We start from the raw sequence: 21,944 nt of genomic DNA on the forward strand, positions 1-21,944 counted from the left end.
ATGCTTCACATTGAAGAGGAGATACACCAGATGCAGTGCTTTAACCGTGTCTATAAATCTGGAGTTTCTCTACATAATGTTGGAACAATGTCTTTGTATGAGGGCTCTTTTGTTCCCTCATTTACATGTCATTTTCTGTCCACACTGTTGTTATGACAATGGTGGTTCATAAAAAAAAGCTAAAGAACGGAAGGAAGTGATGAGACTGGTGTCTGTGCCCTCCCCCCACCTCCCCCTCCCTCCCTCCCCTCCCCCTATCCTCGCCAATATAAACAAAGCCTGTGTCACCTACAAACTGGCCTTGCTGTTGAGAGAGGACAAGAGCCAGAGCCTCTCTCCCAGGCCTGCTAATAACTAGTCTGCTCTGGCACAGAATAGAAGAGAGAACCACCACACAGAGGGGACACTTCCTGTTTCATCCCCCAGCCCTGTGCAACCCTCCACAGGCCTCTACAGCCCCAGAGAGCAGGCCCCAGGAGCCCTGCTGGAGGCAGGTAGGAAGAGAGCTGTGTGAGCGCCGGAGCCCTGCTGGAGGCAGGTAGGAAGAGAGGTGTGTTAGCACCGGAGCCCTGCTGAAGGCAGGTAGGAAGAGAGCTGTGTTAGCGCCGGAGCCCTGCTGGAGGCAGGTAGGAAGAGAGCTGTGTTAGCGCCGGAGCCCTGCTGGAGGCAGGTAGGAAGAGAGCTGTGTTAGCGCCGGAGCCCTGCTGGAGGCAGGTAGGAAGAGAGCTGTGTTAGCGCCGGAGCCCTGCTGGAGGCAGGTAGGAAGAGAGCTGTGTTAGCGCCGGAGCCCTGCTGAGGCAGGTAGGAAGAGAGCTGTGTTAGCGCTGGAGCCCTGCTGGAGGCAGGTAGGAAGAGAGCTGTGTTAGCGCCGGAGCCCTGCTGGAGGCAGGTAGGAAGAGAGCTGTGTTAGCGCCAGAGCCCTGCTGGAGGCAGGTAGGAAGAGAGCTGTGTTAGCGCCAGAGGCCTGGTTCTCACCTGCAATGATGCAGCCTGTTTCTCCACACCGGGACAGGACCCAACATGAGGGAACACCTGGCTTATAGAGCACAGAGGAGAAATGAGGCCAAACCTAAACCTACCACCATGCTCTCACTCTGTCCTACACAGAACACCTCACCTGATCTGCAAAAACCACATTGAGCCTCAGCAGAGATGCTACACAAATTAGCCTAAGCTCTGTGGCAATTTCTACATTTCCAGCAACCGCAGGCGATTAACAACCTACTCCAAAGGAAACCTGCTTAAACATTGCCCTGAAGTCGTTGACTACTGAGAGAGCCAGAGAGGAAGAGATAGTGATAGTGTGTGCGTGGGGGGGGGGGGGGAGAGTAGCTACAAAGAACACTGGCACCTGACAACTAAATACTGAAAGAATTCAGTCTTTGAGCTCCCAGCCCAACGCTCACCTCTGGCTGACCTGGTGAATGTGTCCAGGCTGTGTTCAGTTCCTCTGCTGCTTTACACAGCAACACTTCACTGCTATTTGTTTATGCCTGCATTCAACAAGAAGGCCCATTTGTCCTGTCCGGTATGAAAATGGAAGGGGAAAAAAGCTGCCTTTTCTTACCCAAGTATGAAATGACAGAGAGATAAACTGATACTTGGTCATTCTACCACGGGAGGATTACCTCATCATTAGATGCAGTAGAACGTCAGAGGCTGTGTTTTGTTTTCACATGGCCATCTACAAATAGGCCACAGTTCTCTGCTGCTGTATGCATCCTTATGAATCCTATCACACAGCCGTATGAAGCTAGGATCTGATCAGCCTTATGAAGCTAGGATCTGATCAGCCGCATGAAGCTAGGATCTGATCAGCCGTATGAAGCTAGGATCTGATCAGCCGCATGAAGCTAGGATCTGATCAGCCGCATGAAGCTAGGATCTGATCAGCCGCATGAAGCTAGGATCTGATCAGCCGTATGAAGCTAGGATCTGATCAGCCTTATGAAGCTAGGATCTGATCAGCCGCATGAAGCTAGGCTCTGATCAGCCGCATGAAGCTAGGATCTGATCAGCCGCATGAAGCTAGGATCTGATCAGCCGCATGAAGCTAGGATCTGATCAGCCGCATGAAGATAGGATCTGATCAGCCGCATGAAGCTAGGATCTGATCAGCCGCATGAAGCTAGGATCTGATCAGCCGTATGAAGCTAGGATCTGATCAGCCGCATGAAGCTAGGATCTGATCAGCCGCATGAAGCTAGGATCTGATCAGCCGCATGAAGCTAGGATCTGATCAGCCGCATGAAGCTAGGATCTGATCAGCCGTATGAAGCTAGGATCTGATCAGCCGCATGAAGCTAGGATCTGATCAGCCGCATGAAGCTAGGATCTGATCAGCCGCATGAAGCTAGGATCTGATCAGCCGCATGAAGCTAGGATCTGATCAGCCTTATGAAGCTAGGATCTGATCAGCCTTATGAAGCTAGGATCTGATCAGCCGTATGAAGCTAGGATCTGATCAGCCGTATGAAGCTAGGATCTGATCAGCCATATGAAGCTAGGATCTGATCAGCCGCATGAAGCTAGGATCTGATCAGCCGCATGAAGCTAGGATCTGATCAGCCGCATGAAGCTAGGATCTGATCAGCCGTATGAAGCTAGGATCTGATCAGCCTTATGAAGCTAGGATCTGATCAGCCTTATGAAGCTAGGATCTGATCAGCCGCATGAAGCTAGGATCTGATCAGCCTTATGAAGCTAGGATCTGATCAGCCGTATGAAGCTAGGATCTGATCAGCCTTATGAAGCTAGGATCTGATCAGCCGCATGAAGCTAGGCTCTGATCAGCCGCATGAAGCTAGGATCTGATCAGCCGCATGAAGCTAGGATCTGATCAGCCGTATGAAGCTAGGATCTGATCAGCCGTATGAAGCTAGGATCTGATCAGCCTTATGAAGCTAGGATCTGATCAGCCTTATGAAGCTAGGATCTGATCAGCCGCATGAAGATAGGATCTGATCAGCCGCATGAAGCTAGGATCTGATCAGCCGCATGAAGCTAGGATCTGATCAGCCGTATGAAGCTAGGATCTGATCAGCCGCATGAAGCTAGGATCTGATCAGCCGCATGAAGCTAGGATCTGATCAGCCGTATGAAGCTAGGATCTGATCAGCCGCATGAAGCTAGGATCTGATCAGCCGCATGAAGCTAGGATCTGATCAGCCGCATGAAGCTAGGATCTGATCAGCCATATGAAGCTAGGATCTGATCAGCCATATGAAGCTAGGATCTGATCAGCCGTATGAAGCTAGGATCTGCCATTACAGAGCATAAGCTGAAGGGAATTCAGCAGTGACCAGACGGGCTACGTGACGTCACAAAGCCAGGGTCACCAGTCTGTCACGGCCGTCTACCCTGGCATCGGTCCCCTGAGGCCTGCCTGGGCCCCCAACCCCCATCTAGACTCAAGCCCCAAACCCCCAGCACAGCACAGCCCCGTGCCGAGGTAAGTGAACCTGCAAATGAAAACCAAACAGTCATGGGAGTGAGGGATGATGCGTGTTGAATATGAAAAGGCCAGGAGGACACTGTCGTCTGTCACCACCACGCCAGACACCGGCCACAATACAGTGACCAGAGCGTGGCTAGCCAAAACACCCAGAAGGGGTGGGGAGAGGCAGACGGTCTGCCATTAACTTCACTAGGGTTTGTGTGTGTGTGTGTGTGTGTGTGTGTGTGTGTGTCCTCCTCAAGCCAAACACAAACACACATAGCTCCAGTACTGGGTGCTACTGTGTGGGAGTCTGCATCTCTCTAATCAATTTATTATGAGGCTCCGAGGTCCTTGTGTTTGTTCATTTAACACAGGGAAAATGAGCAAGTAGCATTTGTTTTAGGTATAGTGAGACAGAGAGAGAGAGAGAGAGAGAGAGAGAGAGAGAGAGAGAGAGAGAGAGAGAGAGAGAGAGTGACCGAGAGAGTGACCGACAGAGAGAGAGAGAGAGACAGAGAGAGAGAGAGAGAGAGAGAGAGAGAGACAGAGAGAGAGAGAGAGATGGAGAGAGAGAGAGATGGAGCGAGGGATGGTGGGGAGGAGGAGAAGTGGAGTGGGGACACATACAGGACAGACGCCCTTCATATGACAGTGGATGTGTAATAATGTGGCTTTGAGGAAGTGTTGATTTAATTGCAGCCCAGTGCAATGCTTGATACAGTCTGTAGGACACCTGGCATAAACAGGTTCCACCCAGGAGAGAGGGGGGAGGACAGGGGCAATTAACCCCCCCCAGCCAATCAGATGGCTCTCTTGACATCTCCTGTTTGACATCTAAATGCTCATTTGATGAGAGGAGACAGACACAGACAGCGTATTTCTCCTTTTTAATTATAATGTCTGCGAGAGGACAATGTGATATAAACAATCATCAATTCCAGCACCATACGTGGAAGCCTTAGCATAATGTAGGTCCCACCCTAAATAATGATATTACTGTGTGTCTCCTTATACCACTATCCCCATAGCTACTACCATTACTGACAAAACAACATCACATAAAATAACAAAACCCCGAAGAAAAACTGATCATGTTGCCTCATTGTGTATAAATATAGTATATCTCATCATAAATGAATAACAAGGTGGCAGAGAAAATGTATAATGCAACAACAGCATTATGAACAAGTCTATGTAAAAATGTCATTTGAAACTAAAATGGAATCATTTCCTCTCCTCTGTGGTTGTGTTAATAGAGACCTCTAAAAAGGCACCAAAATGGCTGCAGCACTCAGGACAGATCTGATGTCTGAACACACATTCAGAGAGGGGGGCAGACATTGGCCTTGACATTTTCACACACACAGACACACACACACAGACACACACACACACACACACACACACACACACACACACACACACACACACACACACACAGCACTAACCCAACACAGTCGCTAAATAGATAGCTGACGTTCCAACTGAACACAATGCTATAGCATTACCTTTATGCTCATGAAATACAAGCAGGGCCATTGCATTGAAATGACTTTAATGATCAATTTAAATATGCAGCACAAATGCTGAATGTCTCTAGATATTAAAACAATTATTTCATGACAATAGCTGTAAATGCTTCCTTGCTTACATTCACTGAATGTTTCTACATGCATCAAAATAACACAACACATATTTATATTAGGAACCTGTGTAATGTCTCTCACAATGAGCAGGCTAATATAATGACTGACAGAACAGGAAAATAAAAAGTACCACAGTCAACTAATGCTTAGAAGTATCAGCTACATGCATTTCAAGCACCAGTGTGCACTGTGACACAATAAAAAATATATCAAAAATATATAATTTATATTTTACTCGTTAGCGCTCGCTAAACTAGAAAACAAAAATTGCACTAAATAATAAGCTGGTCTGAGAATGCTAGAGGAAAAAAGGTAGTTAGCAACATGTGTGTGTGAGCGTGAACGCGGTGAAAGCCCGGTGGACGGCTGCCATCAGAGGGCTAGGGAGGCTGCAGCACTTAGAGGCCATTTTATTGCTTTGCTGTGGTCAAGTGAGGTGCACCGAGCTCAATTCCACCGCAACAATGGCAAAGAGGGCCGCAGAGACAAAGGGGGCTATCCCCACTTCTTAACCCCTTCACTGCTGCCCGACGGCCCCCTGAACAGGGGGATAACAACAACAGACCACCTCCCAGGAACCCGGAGAGAATGGCAATATTACATAAATACTACACTGGCCACAATGGCTGTCAAATGCATGCATACACACACACACTGAGTCTCATCACGTGCATAGCGTACTCTAAGCCCAGGAGGTGAGATGCTAGGGATGTGAATAGCTCGGGAGCAGTCGTCGTTTCCTGAGCGTCAGACAAAAATAGTAGATGCTAGAGTCCTATCAGGCCTACCGTTGAGAGCAGGCCTCACACTCCAGGAGACTGGAGGTTAGGGAGCATAGCTGCTACCACCTCTCTCTCTCTCTCCATCCGTTGCTCTCCGTCCGTTCTCTATTTCTCTATCCGTCTCTCTCTCTCTATCTCTCTCTCTCTCTCTGCCCCATGGGGGATCTGGACAGGCTGCCACATTTGCAAGTGAATCACGCTTTTTGTTAGAGTTTTTTTTTTACACAGAAAAAGAGAAAGAGGGTGAGTGAAGGAGAGGGGGGCACCTCCAATCCCTACTTTCTTTTGTTCTCTCTCTAATCCTGAGGAGGATAAGCTGTGAGGTACACAGAGAGGAAGTGCAATGGGCCTGCTGGGGTCCAACACATCCCCACGACGCATTCCTGAAGCCCAGCCTAACCTAGACCCGGCCCAGCCATGAGACTGAGACTGGGACTTGGATAGCCCCACACGGCCACCACTATTATAGCCACTGAATCATAGTATTAACTGACTGTAAACACACAGCACTGCTAGCCTCTCAAATTAATGCTTCCTCCACCTGAAAATAAAAAGAATATCCAGCAGAAATTAATATTGAGTAAAAAACCTGTAATCATAAACAAAACAAGACCGTACATGGATAATATCTTGGATGGATAACACCACCTGAACAAATACACTAACACCTTTAGGCAAATATATCTGGAACCTTCAAATTGTGTCATGTGAGTTAGACATGTGGAGCTAAGGGAGCAGTGTAATGGAGGCAGAGAGAGACTGTCTGACTGTCACTGGCTCTTTCTGTGTCCTCACACCCTCCCTGGCCGGCCCACTGACCGACAAACAGAGGCCATCGCTGCAGCTGACAGGCTTGCATGCTCATACACACACACACACACACACACACACACACACACTACCTAATAATACACACACACACACACACACACACTACCTAATAATACACACACACACACACACACACACTACCTAATAATACACACACACACACACACACACTACCTAATAATACACACACACACGCAGCCAAAGCAAATCCTGTTGCATCCTTGAGCTAACTAGCCATAAAAACAGTGAGGTCAAAATAACATCTGCTGCGGATGGACGTATGAACAGGATCACCTGACAGAACAACAGAAAAAAGAATATTCCTACTGGAACCATTTACCATAATGTTAATGAATTAATAATTATAATACTCTTTATTTAAGTTGATGGAAAATCGTATTTATGCCTTTGTATATGCTGTAAAAAATATATATATATATTGTTATGAAATATTAAAATGATCAAATGAGCGTAGTCACATTAGAAAAAATAATATTGTATTAATGTTGCTTGTCTCTTAAAAAAATATGACAGAATTATGCAATTAATCCAAAAATATGTATTGATGAAATGTCATAACACATGGCCTTTCTGGAACCCGGTGTACATAGCACAGCACACATGACACACACACACACACTTCTTCGCTGGGGAGTCTCACTCCGTGAATTTTTAACAGCAGCGTTTCAGTTACATAATACACATTTGACTAGCACTGACAATAACATATTACTGATAGACACGGCGTAACTAACACAACAATATGTGGACAGGCATCACTGCATTGAGCACAAGTATACGCAGAGGAAGAGGAAGAAGACGACAAAGAAAGAGAGGAGGATGAAAAGAGCGTGAGCGTGTCATCAGAGTCACAGGCCAGAAGGCTCCATGCATTGTTCCATGGTTCAGTGTGGGGAGAGAAAGGCCACCTCTGTCTGTGTGTCCACCATGTTTTATGCATTCTGTCCTTTGTGATGATAAGTGTCGAGGGTGGAATGCTGGTCTCCGGGGTCCAGGAGAGGAGTGGGCTGGGCTGGGCCTGGCCGGGTGTGTGGGGGTGGGGGTACTGCGGAGATCAATTGGGCAGCCCCTGGAGTGCTCCCTGTCGCCCGGGTACGTGGCTACATAGGCTACATACGCATGCTGCACAGCCCGCCTGCACAGCAGGGAGATACAGCCAGCCGCTACTGTCCTGAATATGAGACACGGCCTTAGCTACTATGTTACTGCTGTCCAGGCCTCCACTAGCTGCTAACCGGCTATGCTACTGCTGTCCTAGCCCCCACTAGCTGCTAACCTGCTATGCTACTGCTGTTCTTGCCTCCGCTAACTGGCTATGCTACTACCGTCCTAGCCTCCACTAGCTGCTAACCTGCTATGCTACTGCTGTTCTCGCATCCGCTAACCGGCTATGCTACTGCTGTCCAAGCCTCCGCTGCCGCTAACCTGCTATGCTACTACTTCTCCGGCACTCGTCTGCATCACATCACACAGCACTCGTGCACCAGTCCCTGCCAAAATACAACATCCTATCAGCATGCCTTAACACTGCTTTACAACCATCACACACATCACTACACACTGATGGGGGAAATGACAGCAGCTACCAGTGCTTCTGTTTGTCAGTGTGTGTTTTTGTAATAAAAATATAATAATCAGAAATGATTTCTACAAATCATATCCCTAACATTAACGTTAGAGTGTACAATAGCAACGGTATTTTCTAATGATTAGATGGCTAATTATGCTGATTGAGAAGAGTGTCTAATTTTAAAACATACACACACATACTTCCACACGTGTACGGCATAAAACATCTGTATTTGTTTTCAGAAAAGTATAAATCGCTCTCAATAACCATGTTTGTATTTGGATGCAAATCTGAGTGTAGCGTAATGCATTCTAATAGGAGCACCAGGTGTAACTCTCAATCCGCGCGTACCAGCCAGTATTTTTACGTAGTGCTATATAAATGACAACGAGGCCGGGTGGCCAACGTGGAAGGCCATCTATAGCTGCTTAAACATGGAAAATATAGTGAAATAGCGTATAGGAATTCTTACCTATAAATCCGTATCTAACCCTCTTCTCTCTCTAGCACATTAATCAGGTGAGGTGTGGGTTTTTTGGTTCCTCTCGTTCTCAAGTTCAGACAATATTACCAAACAAAACATGTCTGCTTTGTTTTGTATTTTGGAGATATGTCAGCGATAATACCCAACAGCTCATGTGGTGTATATACACAGACAGCAGTAATATTCACAAGGGGGTCGTCGGCATTTTATAAGGATTACTCTGAAATTCTCTCAAATTGACGACATGACATTGCACACCTCCACCTAAAAAGGAATAACGACAGAAAAAGAGAGCAGACACACACATACAGTACACACACCTTCCCAGGTGTAAATCTACCCCACAATGATTTACAGAATGTTAACACAATAACATATTGTGAAACAGCAAAGCTCAGAAATTCCTGCCAAACTTCACTTCAAGAAGATAAAAGAACGACAGCAAGAACAAGAGCTCAAAAAGAGGACAGGGAACAGGGAGGGGAAATGGACTGAAAATCGGTTCGCTGCTGGCATAGAGGAGCTCTCGTGGCGTTTCAGGGCTGCTGGGAGCAGAAACCAGGTAGAGCATGCACACACACACACACACACACACACACACACACACACACACACACACACACACACACACACACACACACCTAAGAATCACTGTCATCTCCTGGCCCCCACCCCATGTCCCACCCCCAGTCCGCTCCTTAATGACACGGCTGACACGTATGCCACTGGCCTGGGCTACGGGACAACTGGAAGAACAGGTCCTGGCTGTACAAGCTTGCATATTCAAAACCGTAATCTGTAATCTGAGCCACTGCTCCTGCTGAACTCATTTACACACAGCCCTACAGCAAATGGAGGGGGGAGACGCCTCTTTCTCTCTCCAGTGCTATCAATGGAAAACTAATCTACACAAACATATTCATATTTATACTATCCTCACCCTTACAGCAGTTCAACCAAGTGTAAAAGTAATTTCTCATAAATACAATCACAAAACAAAATCTAAGATTGTGATAAATAAACAAAAATAATCTAAAATATTTAACTGGTTTAAATGAATGTAATAATAATACCAAAAATGTTATTATTAATAATAATAATAATAATTAATTGCTATAATTAATAATAAATCATTAGTGATGTAAATTATTTAAATATCAATGTATCGGGCATCATCGCTGGTAAAAACAAATATTTTTGGGAGGAAAAAATAAGCCTTTTTGGATTTGATTAGGCAACGTGACCAACGGTTGGTGAATATATTGTGATAGTCCATGCGTTGGCTGCCCCTTAGCGGCCTGGCGCTGGCCCAAAGAGGGCTCTCTCTGACTAGGGACATGGCAAAGAGCTTCCCTAGGGGTGCTGCCAGCCCCCAAGAGCAAGGGAGAGAGGGAGGGAATGAGAGAAAGAGAGAGAGGGAGGAGGAAGGGGGCAGTAGAAGACCAGGGTAACTGTCTCTCTGCCTCACGTTACCCTGTAACCAAGGCACCACTCAGCTCTTTATTTCATCACTACTAAACCCCTTATTTCCGTTCCCCTCCAATCACATGCCCAAATAGGACCTGCACACGCAGTCTCAGACACACCAGTAATCAAATATGCTCATGGAACCGGACATAGGGAGATAACACAGGTAGTATCACAGGATAGACGAATAGGGCGTCATCTACAGACTATCACTGAAACAGGAACCTCAATCAAATACCTAACGTCACCAGACTACTGACTATTCACTGCTTATGATATTATAAACAAAGATCCCGATAAAGAACAACATAACTGTGATATGAATGTCCTTACTCCTAGTATATTACTACTTGTAATAACAGTAATAATGTTGATCATAAACATCATACTAATAATGATGATAATTACAATTATGGAACATTTCACATTTTATCAACAGCATCAGTTAACTGTCCATATCATAATTCCCGTCAGAATACATACCCTATCCTACACATAGAGTGATAGAACATTCTGCCAGATGTGCTGGCATTCATATACTGCAGGCTACGCGTTCTGTCCTATTATGTGTATCCTATGGTTTAACACCGTTATCTAACATTACATGGTGATAGTGAATAGTAAAGTACAACATTTAACTATGGGTAAAGACAAATTGCAAGTGTAGAAATGTACACCAAATATATTTTTATGTAAATATATCTATAAAATAAATATTGTTCTATGTCAATACAAATACACTGTGTGACTCACAATGAATGACCTTAAAACAAAATATAGTCTTGAGATAAAATGCAATAAAGTCCTTGTAAATAAATGTAATAAAAATATATATGCAAATTGAGGATCATGCTTTAAGTCCCCCCCCCTCCTTCCGTCTGTCAAGGATTAATGAAACGTAATACTTTACAAAAACACAACCCTGGTCATTACTAATGAATTGGAAATCAAAGTTGAGTATTTACAATGATTGTCAGTGTGCTGTAGCTATCTATGCTGAAAACATAGTTCCTTGTGACATCTACCCAACCCACGGTCCCCTTATTAAGCAGAATACACAGCATGGTCAGACTGATACAGTGGTTTACCAAATGCACATACTACACCTAACCATAATGTCTGCTATGTGATTCCAACAGAGTACAACACAAGGAAATCAAGAACCATCTTAAACTCCCATTCAACCATACCTGAGCTGGTACATGCAGCTGACATAAATATTATACATTGGATAATTACTTTTCAAAAATATCAAAACGCATCAAAATCCTCCTAATCTGTAGTACACATATTGTAGTTGCTTTTCAAATGTTTCTACCAAAGGTTTTGATATCAAATCCAGGAGTCTTCTAAGAGCAAGTGAGATGACACCGAGTAGCGTTGCTATTTGTTTTGTAAAGGAGGAGGACAGAGAGATCGAGAGAGGAGGGAGATGGGCGAGGGAAAGAGAGATGGCGAGAGGAGAGGGAGTCCTGGCACAGCACATGTACTATGCTATATTTCCTTTCCTATGTCACGCCTCTACAGAGCAGAGATACATGAAAACAGACTTACAGGCCCAAAATCTACTGCTCCAAGTATCCCCCCCTGAAATACATAAATAATAATATAAGCAAAAAATAAAGAGGTATTCTATTTTCTCTTGAAGTAAAATTTTTGTTTTAAATGTCTCCACTGCGCCTGCTAGAATATTTGTTTTCCCTCTCTCCCACTAGTATCTTCTGAGTCCTGGACATACTTACTGCTGGTCTGAGTTATCTATGCGGGAGCTACTGGTCCCTCTAGTTGGGGCAAGCCTGAAAGGTGTTAGGATCTGTTTTCCTGCACTCTTCCCTGATTTCTTCTCCATGGCCCATGGCTATCTGACCCCTTCTATCCCTCTCCTCCTACCCCCTCCCTCGCTTCCTCTCCTTCTCTTTCTGTCTTTCCCCTACTCTCTGTCTGAGTCTCCAAACCCCATTATAATACTTTTCTTCATCCTACTAGAAACCCATAGAAACATTTGTATAGTGTTTCTCTCCTGTTTACCAAACTAGAGGCATGCTTTTTTTAAATCTTGCACTTGCTGACCCCCACAATCTCAGTGTTATGCTTCGTGTGACCCCTCAACATACCCCCCCCCCCCCCACCCCTCTCCTTTCCCCCAGTCTCACTCTCCCACTGCCTTCCCTCGTTGTTTGTGTAGGGTTTTTCCTTCTTATCTCTCTTGCACTCACTCGGTGACCCCTGCTCCCCTGTTTCTTGCCGTCTGACCCCAGCCTTTCAACCTCCCCCTCTTTCTCCCCCAAACCAGCACATCCCTGCCTTGCCTTAGCTTGCAAAACGCTTTTCTTTTCCATCCCTCTGTCGCGAAAACTCGTCGGGCTGGCTCATTCTTTCACTCTTTCTTCGAGAGTCCTCCATTTCGTCCATGTGTTCTATGTTTTCTGTACTTTTTGGGCATCTTGGCGCTGCATTCTGGGTCTTAAACGTCGGGAGGTCAATAGCATTTCCGCTTTTTACTGTCTATCCGTCCGTCTCCTGGAAGGACTAGTTATATTCTCACTCAAACCTAAACTGTCCCAGCGTCGTGTTACTAGTCGATCTATTGCTTATCAATTCAAATCTGGCCTATGTTTAGATATTTCTTGTAAAATTCTCAAGTAATATTTTTTTCCAAACAATCCGTCGTGTATGATTAATCTATTTCTTCTGACAGTAATGCATCCAAAGTTGATTTAGTCTCGTGTCTGGTTGTTTTAGGAAAGAAATCGTTAGGTTTCCTTTAGAAATCAGTAATAAGGTGGTTATTATTACGCAGGGAAGCATGTTAGGTGATAGAATAACGTCATACAATAGCTTTTCAGTTTTCATTTATAATGTTTACTTTTTGTAGGCCTATCTAGTATAATGTTTGTTATTTGTTATGAAGGTAAGCTATATCCAGTGGGAAGGAAATGTTATATTATTGCTCTTACTTATTCCATAAAAATCCATACGAGCTGTCATCTGTCTCGTCGGACAGCCAACCTATTCTGTAAATCCCTTTCTCTGCTCGCATCAGCATTATATTCGCTCCATGCAACCCGCAGCTCAACTCTCTGCTTCGGCTATGGGCTCCCCGGTACCCGAGGTCTTACTGATCGGTTCTTGTCATGAAACACACTAGACTTACAAAACACACACACACACACATAGGCCTACCGATCGATTTGCATGTGACTCCGTCAGGGAATCAGCAAGAATCGACTTTAACATCGCTTCAAAGAAGCAAACAGGAATGAAAAATAAAAGAAAATGATGGACAAAGTGGGGGGAGAGAAAAGTAGAGGAACTGAGATGTAAAGCGGGGCGGAGGGAAATACACATGTAAGAAACGAATCGGAAAGTGATAATGTTGCTTAATTATAAAGGATTTTATCAACCCGTGATGGTGCTGAAAACAGCGGACCGATCAAGTGGTATATCTGTCAAAATAAGAATGCGGACGGTGTTTCTCTTTCGCGGGACATACACGGACCCACAAGCTGGACTAATGTGCTCCTTTCCTGGCTACGCTCATGTGCAGCACCCGCTACCCTCCGTAGGCTGAATGTAACCCTTTCACATCGTAATCGTCCTCAAAATGTGTTTCTTGACACCAATAACACTTCTCTGTCTTTCCTGATTCCATCGAAAAGCACAAATGTGTTTTTAAATCCATGTTTTTTGTGGTCTACTTCTTGGAGAGGAATCGCTGACCATTTCTTTTCTTCCAGTCATGAGGAGAACAAGGACGAACGCAGATGTAAACACAGGTAATGATACGAATAAAACCGAGAATAAACAAAACTACTTGCATGAATATAACTTGTGATCGCCTGTCATTTCTCAGAATGTGAGAATAGTGAAGATCGGTGCGTATCTGGATAATAGGAGAAACCTTCGGTTAGCCCACTACTAAAAGTGAAAAGAATCGAATCGTAGAAACATCGAGAGAGGAAAAGAGAGAAACGGCAAAGTTGTAACTTACAATTTTTCGCTGCCGCTTTGTGATCCTTGCTTTTTAATCCAGTATTGAGACGATTCGGCTAAAGATCCCATCAAGGCAGTCCCTTTTGGTCAGTTTGCGTTTAGGATGGCAAAAGAAAGATCATTGTTGTTGCGGAGTGTAAAAAAAACAAGTATTAGTTGTATAGGGCAATATAAAAATAATTTGGATGCAAAGCAGGCGATGAGTCTTGTGTTAGAGGGAGCGAGGAAGAGGTGAAAGTGAGATCTGATGATTGAAAAGAAAAAAACTCTTTGGATCTTTATTCCTGCTAATTAGTTTCCTGCAAAAAATGGCTGTGATTAATTCAGTGCGCATGTGCTTCATTACACAGGCACGACGGGAAGGGCTAATTAGCCACCTTCTGGATCAATAAGATTCAGCAAAGGAGAGAGCTAGGGAGAGAGAGAGGGAGGGAGGGAGAAAGAGGAGGGAGGGAGGGATGGATAGATGGAAGAAGAAAAGAGGAAAGTAATGATCAGGAATTGAAAATATGGAATTAAGTACAGCGGAAAGTAAGAGTTTGATTAGAAGGAAGACAGTGAAAGTTAATGCTGGAATAGACGCCGCAGCCGCAGCAAACCACGCAATACCCCGCGCTTCGCTGCATTTTGTCCGTTCTTTTTAGTTGTTTAACTTTAGGCTATAACGCATTTATATTTCTTATTATTAACATATTTATATTAAAACACAGTAAAGGCCTATATTCATTATTACATTTTCCTATATTGTCACTTGTGTTAGTAGTGAGACTAGATGCAATCTGAGACAGCAGTGCTGACTGCTGGAGTTTGAGATACTTTTTAAATGTATTTATACAACTTATAGACACGAGTCAATATTTTTATGATAGGCTGAATTTGGACAGTACGGGAAATCAAGCAACCAAGACATAAAGCATTGTGCATGAGGAAACTTTGACAAGATATGCACATATTTGCTATAGACAACTAAATAGCTTGTTATTTCATTTTGTTTTGTAAATGAATGCCTAGTCTCATGATGATACATGTCTAACGTGTGGGATAAGACAGCATGCCACTTAAACAAGAATGCATATTGTAAGCGACTGAATAACACCTATGACAATACTAAATAACCATTTAGTTACATATTTGCAAACGTAATACGCTATTTAAACATGATCCGTGCATTTTAAGCACAAAACGAGACGCAATGGCTCTCTTTGAATGCCTTAGAGATGCAAAAGCTTGTAACACTACTTCTAATGATGTGCAAAGTTTAAAAAGGCTTATTCCACACTATCAAGTCTAGGGATCACTACTTGTATATGTCTACACATATATCATTTGAGCTAAGATGCACCTGATAAGTCTGCCTTAGCCTCACTGTGAGTCAGACCGATACGTTCTGTAACTAGTTTCATGCATGTGTAATAACCGACTTCTGGATACAAACATAACTCCGTTTCGTGAGAATGTGGAATCCTTCAATGAAAAACGGAGATTTGTCTCGATTAAATATGCTTTGTCCCAGGATAGTAGTGAGAGGGAGATAGTGAGATGAGAGACCAGGGTAGTAGTGAGAGTGAGATAGGGAGATGAGAGACCTGAGGGGATTGGAGACTATAAAGTCTACTGTCAGTGTAAAACAATAGTTTACAAATAACACTTGAAAACACCATTGTAAGACAAAACTAAATCAATTTGGCGATATGTTACAATACCTCGACAGCATATCGGCGATCTATTTAAAATAGTTACAGAATTGAAATTGAAGTTGTGAAAAGCATAGACTCCAACTTCCTGTGTGTGTATATGGTATAGATATGGCCCACGTCCAGTCCACTAGTTTTGAGTAGCTAGCCTCTGTGTGTGATATTGGCCACGAAGCTAACGCACTGAATTCTGCATTTGATAATGTTTATATGTGTTTGAGTAGGCCTATGTATAGAAGATGTATACAACAAACACTCAAGCAGCAGAGGCTACTGACAGTAAGAAATGCATTGAGGGAGTTTGCATTGCATGATTCTCATATCTAATATTCCTGTGCAGGTTAATACAGGTAGAATATATTGGATTGAATTCAGTCATAATCAATAACATTTCCTAAGTGTCCTAATCCTATACTTTGTAGGCCTACTGATTTTCACCTGTTATTACAAATTATAACAATGTATCTAATCATCTCACTGCGCTTGATATTTCACTTCCAAGTGGTTTTTGTGAATGACTTTCTTATAGTGGTTAAATGTTTAACTATGAGTGTATGGTTTCAATCAAACAGTTATCTGAAAACAAGCATAATTGGCATTACTCAAGTCATATCTGTGCATTTAGAAATTATTCCTGATAAATGGAGAAACTTCCAAACGACTGCGTTCAAAGAGGTGACAGTTGATCAATACTAACAACTGTAGTATAGATCGGTGAGGTTATCCACAGGTTTGCCTTTTTCCCCTTCACTTTCCCCCCAAAACATTTCGCCACTTATAGAGATGGTCACTTACCACGTTTGGTTTCCCCCACATGGAAATATTGTATTCTAGAAATCAACCTTTGAGCTTGTCCCATTGCCTTTTGTCATGATAATTCTATTGTTGATTCTCTTTAAAGAAATGGACAATCCCTCACTTTCAGTATGCACATTTTCTGTTCTAACAGCTCCAAGCCGCCCTGATCCGCACAAATAAAACTAACCCGCTTCATTTCATTGATTAGGCTACATAATGTTTATTGGAGTAACATGAATCTGAGTCAGTCTATTTTTTGATGACGAAGTGCACGTTTAAGTTGATATAATATGTAGATTGTACAAAACACATAGGCCTATCTTATTTTTCTCCTTGACGTAATTTCTGAGATTCCAAACGCAGCTGTAATTCTAGTTTTAGGCTACTTAGATGATTTTATACGAGAATAAACGCCCTTAAATGTAACCTTAACTAAGAGTAATATTAAATGAGAAGTTAATGTCTATATTTTAGCGTCTATATTTTTCTTCACGATATTAAGCTAACATATAGCCTACTTAAACGGCCACACACATGTAAGTTGTTTTATAATAAACACACAATACTATTTAGATTCAAATAAGGCATGTCAAAAATAAAAAATAAAAATCGATGTTTTAGTCTGAATGCTCATGTTGCATGCCTATTAAAATCTTCATTTGTATCTTGCTCTGAAGTACGGTGAACCTTAGGGATGACAATCAAAATGGGGAGCCTCACGTTCAATGTGAGCTCGTGCAGGTATGTCAGATCTCAGAGCCATCTACTTATTTGGGAAAAATCCTTACTTTGTCCTCCACAGCTGAGCACTGCTTGACTATTAGGACCAAAAAGAGAAAACGCCTGATGCAAACAATAGCGCGTGTGTGTGTGTGCCTCTGTGTGTGTGTGTGCCTCTGTGTGTGTGTGTGTGTGTGTGTGTGTGCGTGCGTGCGTGCATGCGAGCCTAAGCCAATATTTGCAATGTTACAAGTTTTTGCACCCATATAAAAGCATATTTGAGGCCACATATTTGATAGACCAATCGGAATGTATCGATACAGAATCTTAGCACGGAGGCCTACTTTGCATGTTACCTGTACCAAAACCATAATGACCAAGTGTGTCAAACTGAGATGCTGATTTAGCTGTGTGAATGGCAGACTGAAAGGATTTGCGATGTGTCTACTCTCTCGGGAAAGGGAGATTGTAAAACTGAATGGGTAGAAAATAGAGTGCGAGAGGAGTTCGAGAGCCAGTGAGCTAATAAAGAGCCTTGTGTGATTGGGGCTGGTGAGAGACATAGCCTATCAGAGCCAGTCTATCGCTCTAGCAAGCCGAACAATGCCAATCTTAGTTTACAGTTTATGTTTAACTAACAAGCATTAATACCGTATAGATCTGACTCGTTAGGATAACTCACGTTTCTGAATATACAGACCAATTAGTACGAGTCCCGAAAAAAATGTGACAGGCTCACGAGCCTTTGTGTTAGGTGAATTACGATAACTGTCCACGTGCTATAACCTCAATAGGCCTTCATCGGTGAATGGTTTAGCAAATTCACCACAACCTGTATGACAGCCCGTGGAATGCTCACTCCATTATTTGGGTCGCATTAAAATACTTGACCATCACAGAGCTGCAGGAAACAAAACAATATATTTAAACACTAATGTATGGACCCTTAATATTGTGTAACATGGTTATAGTTTGGAATAATATGTTGGTATTCTACATTTACTGACGTTAAGTGATTGTATTCATTTCTATTTCAGAATATGCATGGATAGGCCTACTGTATATATGTGTGTGTGTGTGTGTGTGTGTGTGTGTGTGTGTGTGTGTGTGTGTGTGTGTGTGTGTGTGTGTTACTTTATCTTAACCTCATGCACCGCGCGTGCCATCCCAGGATAACAAAGCACAAAAGAGAGCACAGAGGAAATGAGAGCGGGGTGAAAGCGTTTACAGATAAAAGCTGCTGTCTGGAATAGCTCTGTAACTTTATAAAGGGATAATGAACATTTTAGTCCGGAGGATTTGGGGATTTGGGCTATTATATTAACATATGAGGCACGCAAGTCCAGGTTTCCAATATTTAGGTAAATAGAAGAGAAGAGGGCATAGCACATTCCGCAACACTTAAACAGTTTTCCAAGAAAACGTTCATCTTATAACATTATTTTCACCTCACCACTGAATGACACTAACATGCTGGAATAAACAAAATGCTGGAATAAACGAGTATGATTAACAGATTAAATAAATGGTCAAATGAAAAATGTCACCTTTGTATAAATGTGCATTTGAAAATGTGGAGGGGCAAAGTTAAATGCTGTTGCATATGTTCCTTCTAAAACAAACGGACTATTCTTCAAGGGTTTAGTCAGTAAGCAGCAACGTGCTTTTGTCCGGCCCTGCTGCGCCTGGGGTAGATGGGGCATTGCATGCTACCAGGTGCAATGGGAGCGCCCTCTTATGTTCAGTCTGACCACGGGGATCAAGGAGCATATGAACCTGTCTCACCAGAGTCATGTGCCTCTCAGAAAGATAATCATCCCCGGTGCCCACCTGTGCGCCACCGCGCCAGCCCATGCTATCAGACTGCGATAGTGTCTTTATCAATTTACATATGGTCAACATGCAAATCACCAGGTACAGTCCACCGCCCAAAGGAGATGTGCAAAGGACAAGACCCATACAGGCTACTCTAAAGGTGTTAGTTTAAATAAACAATATAGCTCATTCATCAGTGTTTACTGTTATCTAAAGCCATCTCTGCAGTGTATTTCCATACGAGTATTCAGTGGTGGGCAAAAATATTTTTGAGAAAAAATAAATTAATCAGTGAATAGAGATATAGATGTTCAACCCATCATATCAAAAAAGGCTATAGTCTTGCTTTACAGCAGTTTTATAGTGTATATCTACTTCTTTAGGCTAATATTTAACTAGTGAACTCAATGTGATTACATTTTATGTGCTAGTTAGTGATGCCATGCCATCCAATGTTAATAAAATATGAATATTAATTAATATAATTATAATTTTATTTTAGGTTATATCATAATACGACCTCATTCGGGACCTTATACATATGTTAGAATGATGTATTTTTTAAGATTAGAGTGAAGGGTTCCCCTATCCCCTATGTATGGGGGTGTCTTACACTCAAGTGAAGATGAATATATTACAATTGAGTCATTATTTAAACATGTGTTCCTTATGAATGCACTACAGCGACCGAATCTTTACGGAAGCGTTTTAAGTAGGCCTAGAGGTTATTTTGCATTGAACTGTTAACCCTGGAGTAAGATCTGCCGTAGCCTGATGTTTGCTAAACTGTGATGCACGATGACTATTTCATCCGTTAGTTCACAATCCCCTCTTCTTCTCTCCAAAGACTATTCTCTTCGTCACACGCAGCACATACATTTAAGATACACAAAATGCATCTTTTGCATGATATTTTGCATGCCCTGCGTTCCGTTTTGTATCAAAAAGCGTCCTGTTCTAAATAATCTTATAGCAAACCCACTTCATCTATGTATTGTATCGTAACTGTGTTTGGACAACAAAAAAATAGAGAACAGTGTTTTTCTTTGATCTATGCAGGGCATGGAAAGGAAAAAAGTATCAAATATGAACAACATCCGGCGACCAACCTTGACCTATTGTTGTTCATTTCCCATGTGTCATACTGTCTTTGTAATAGCATTTCATTTCTACATGTGTGCATATAGGCCTATGCCATTTTACTGTTTCTAAATAAATATTATTTCCCAACCTGCGCTACTTAGATAGGGTGGACAAGTACCAGCCTAATATATGTTTATAACATGTTAATTACAAAACTCTACATTTGATTACTTAATTAGAACTTAATTTGTTTGAAAAATAGCGAAACCTTTTTGTTTGTGTATTATGTGCATACTCCACTCACATTTCCATTGCTGATTAATCATTCGAAATTGCAATTCAAATCGTTAATTTTTTGCAGAGAAAAACACTTCATTGAAATGAAGGATTGTAATATTCACCACATATTCACAAACGAGACGATTTCGATCTCAAAAACATCCATTCTATGCATTTGTAATTGTTTTTGTCTGTTACATGAATATATTGTGTAAACGAAAATTAAACGCAATTAAAAATATTTATTTTTGTCTCTAGTATTAAGTTTTGTTTGAGTAAATGAAAACAATAAACCAGCAACGTCAGAAAGTGGGGACAACACTGACATCGGTTGTGTGGATGCTAACTGAACTGGGAGCAGGACGACCTGTTTGTTGTGATAACCATGATTTAGAGATAGTGACGTTGGAGGGTAAATATGACTACCGTCCATCTGGTCACTCTGTCTCATTCACATTAAAAATAAGGAATATTCATTAATCTGGCTCTATTCTTAAATACTACTGCATTGCACTGTTGGAGCTTGGAACACAAGCATTTCGCTACACCCGCAATAACATCTGCTAAATGTGTATGTGACCAATAAAATTGGATTTGATTACTTGTGTCCTCCTGCTTCCAACTCACTATACCTCTTCAGAATGTACATTATTATTTTAAATCAAATGTTGTATTCGTTGTTGGTGAGTGGATATAGGAAGCTACATGTTTTTTTGCTAATGTCGATTTTAGAAATGTGCATTTCAGAAAACGAAGGTCAGCAACGGGGTTTGCTTATGTAAATACTGTAGGCCTATGCAAAATGCAACGTGTGTGTGCGCGCGCACACGCGCGTGCCAATGCCCCCTTACCAGGTAGGTTTGCTACCACCGTATAACCCTGTTTTTTTGTAATCAACTAATAATGTCCATTAAAATATGAAACATCAGCTTGATTTCCTTTGTTTATTATTGAAGTTGGTTCTATTCTGCATTTTGTTTTGTCTGTTCACGCACACAATCCTCTGTTCCAACGTCAAAATAATGTGTTGAGAAACTATAAGTGATGCAAGGGGACAATATTCGTCTCTGTGCAGTAAAGTAGTACAGATGTCTCCTCATCACCCGTGCAAAAACAAGATACAAATGTATTTCAACCTGCCTGGAGCAAGCCTCGGTCCATCCAAGCAGCCTCATCATCCCTTATCACTGTCTGTCTGCGCTTCAACCATTTCATCTCTCTTCAGGTAAGAACATTATTTTCAAAAACGACATTTTAAACCAATTCGTTTCCATAGACACTGTGATGAATACACTGGTGAGATAAACCAATTCAACCAAGAG

The 21,944-nt window shown here is 42.5% G+C and overlaps 1 protein-coding gene and 1 long non-coding RNA gene across 2 annotated transcripts in view; one reads left to right on the forward strand and one right to left on the reverse strand.

Annotated features, from left to right (window-relative positions):
* Positions 1-14,587, reverse strand: part of LOC115112749 (zinc finger homeobox protein 3-like) — a 194,628-nt gene extending 180,041 nt beyond the window's left edge. Inside the window, 1 exon segment of the mRNA XM_065013077.1 lies at positions 14,232-14,587. The gene's annotated coding sequence lies outside the window, so the exon portion shown is untranslated.
* On the forward strand, positions 12,570-21,550 carry LOC135565604 (uncharacterized). The gene is made up of 2 exons (XR_010461730.1): positions 12,570-14,016; positions 20,320-21,550. It is a non-coding gene; the product is annotated as an uncharacterized LOC135565604 (long non-coding RNA).
* The last annotated feature ends 394 nt before the right edge of the window (positions 21,551-21,944 follow it).

This window comes from Oncorhynchus nerka, linkage group LG28, assembly GCF_034236695.1.
Source record: "Oncorhynchus nerka isolate Pitt River linkage group LG28, Oner_Uvic_2.0, whole genome shotgun sequence".
Lineage (NCBI taxonomy): Eukaryota > Metazoa > Chordata > Actinopteri > Salmoniformes > Salmonidae > Oncorhynchus > Oncorhynchus nerka.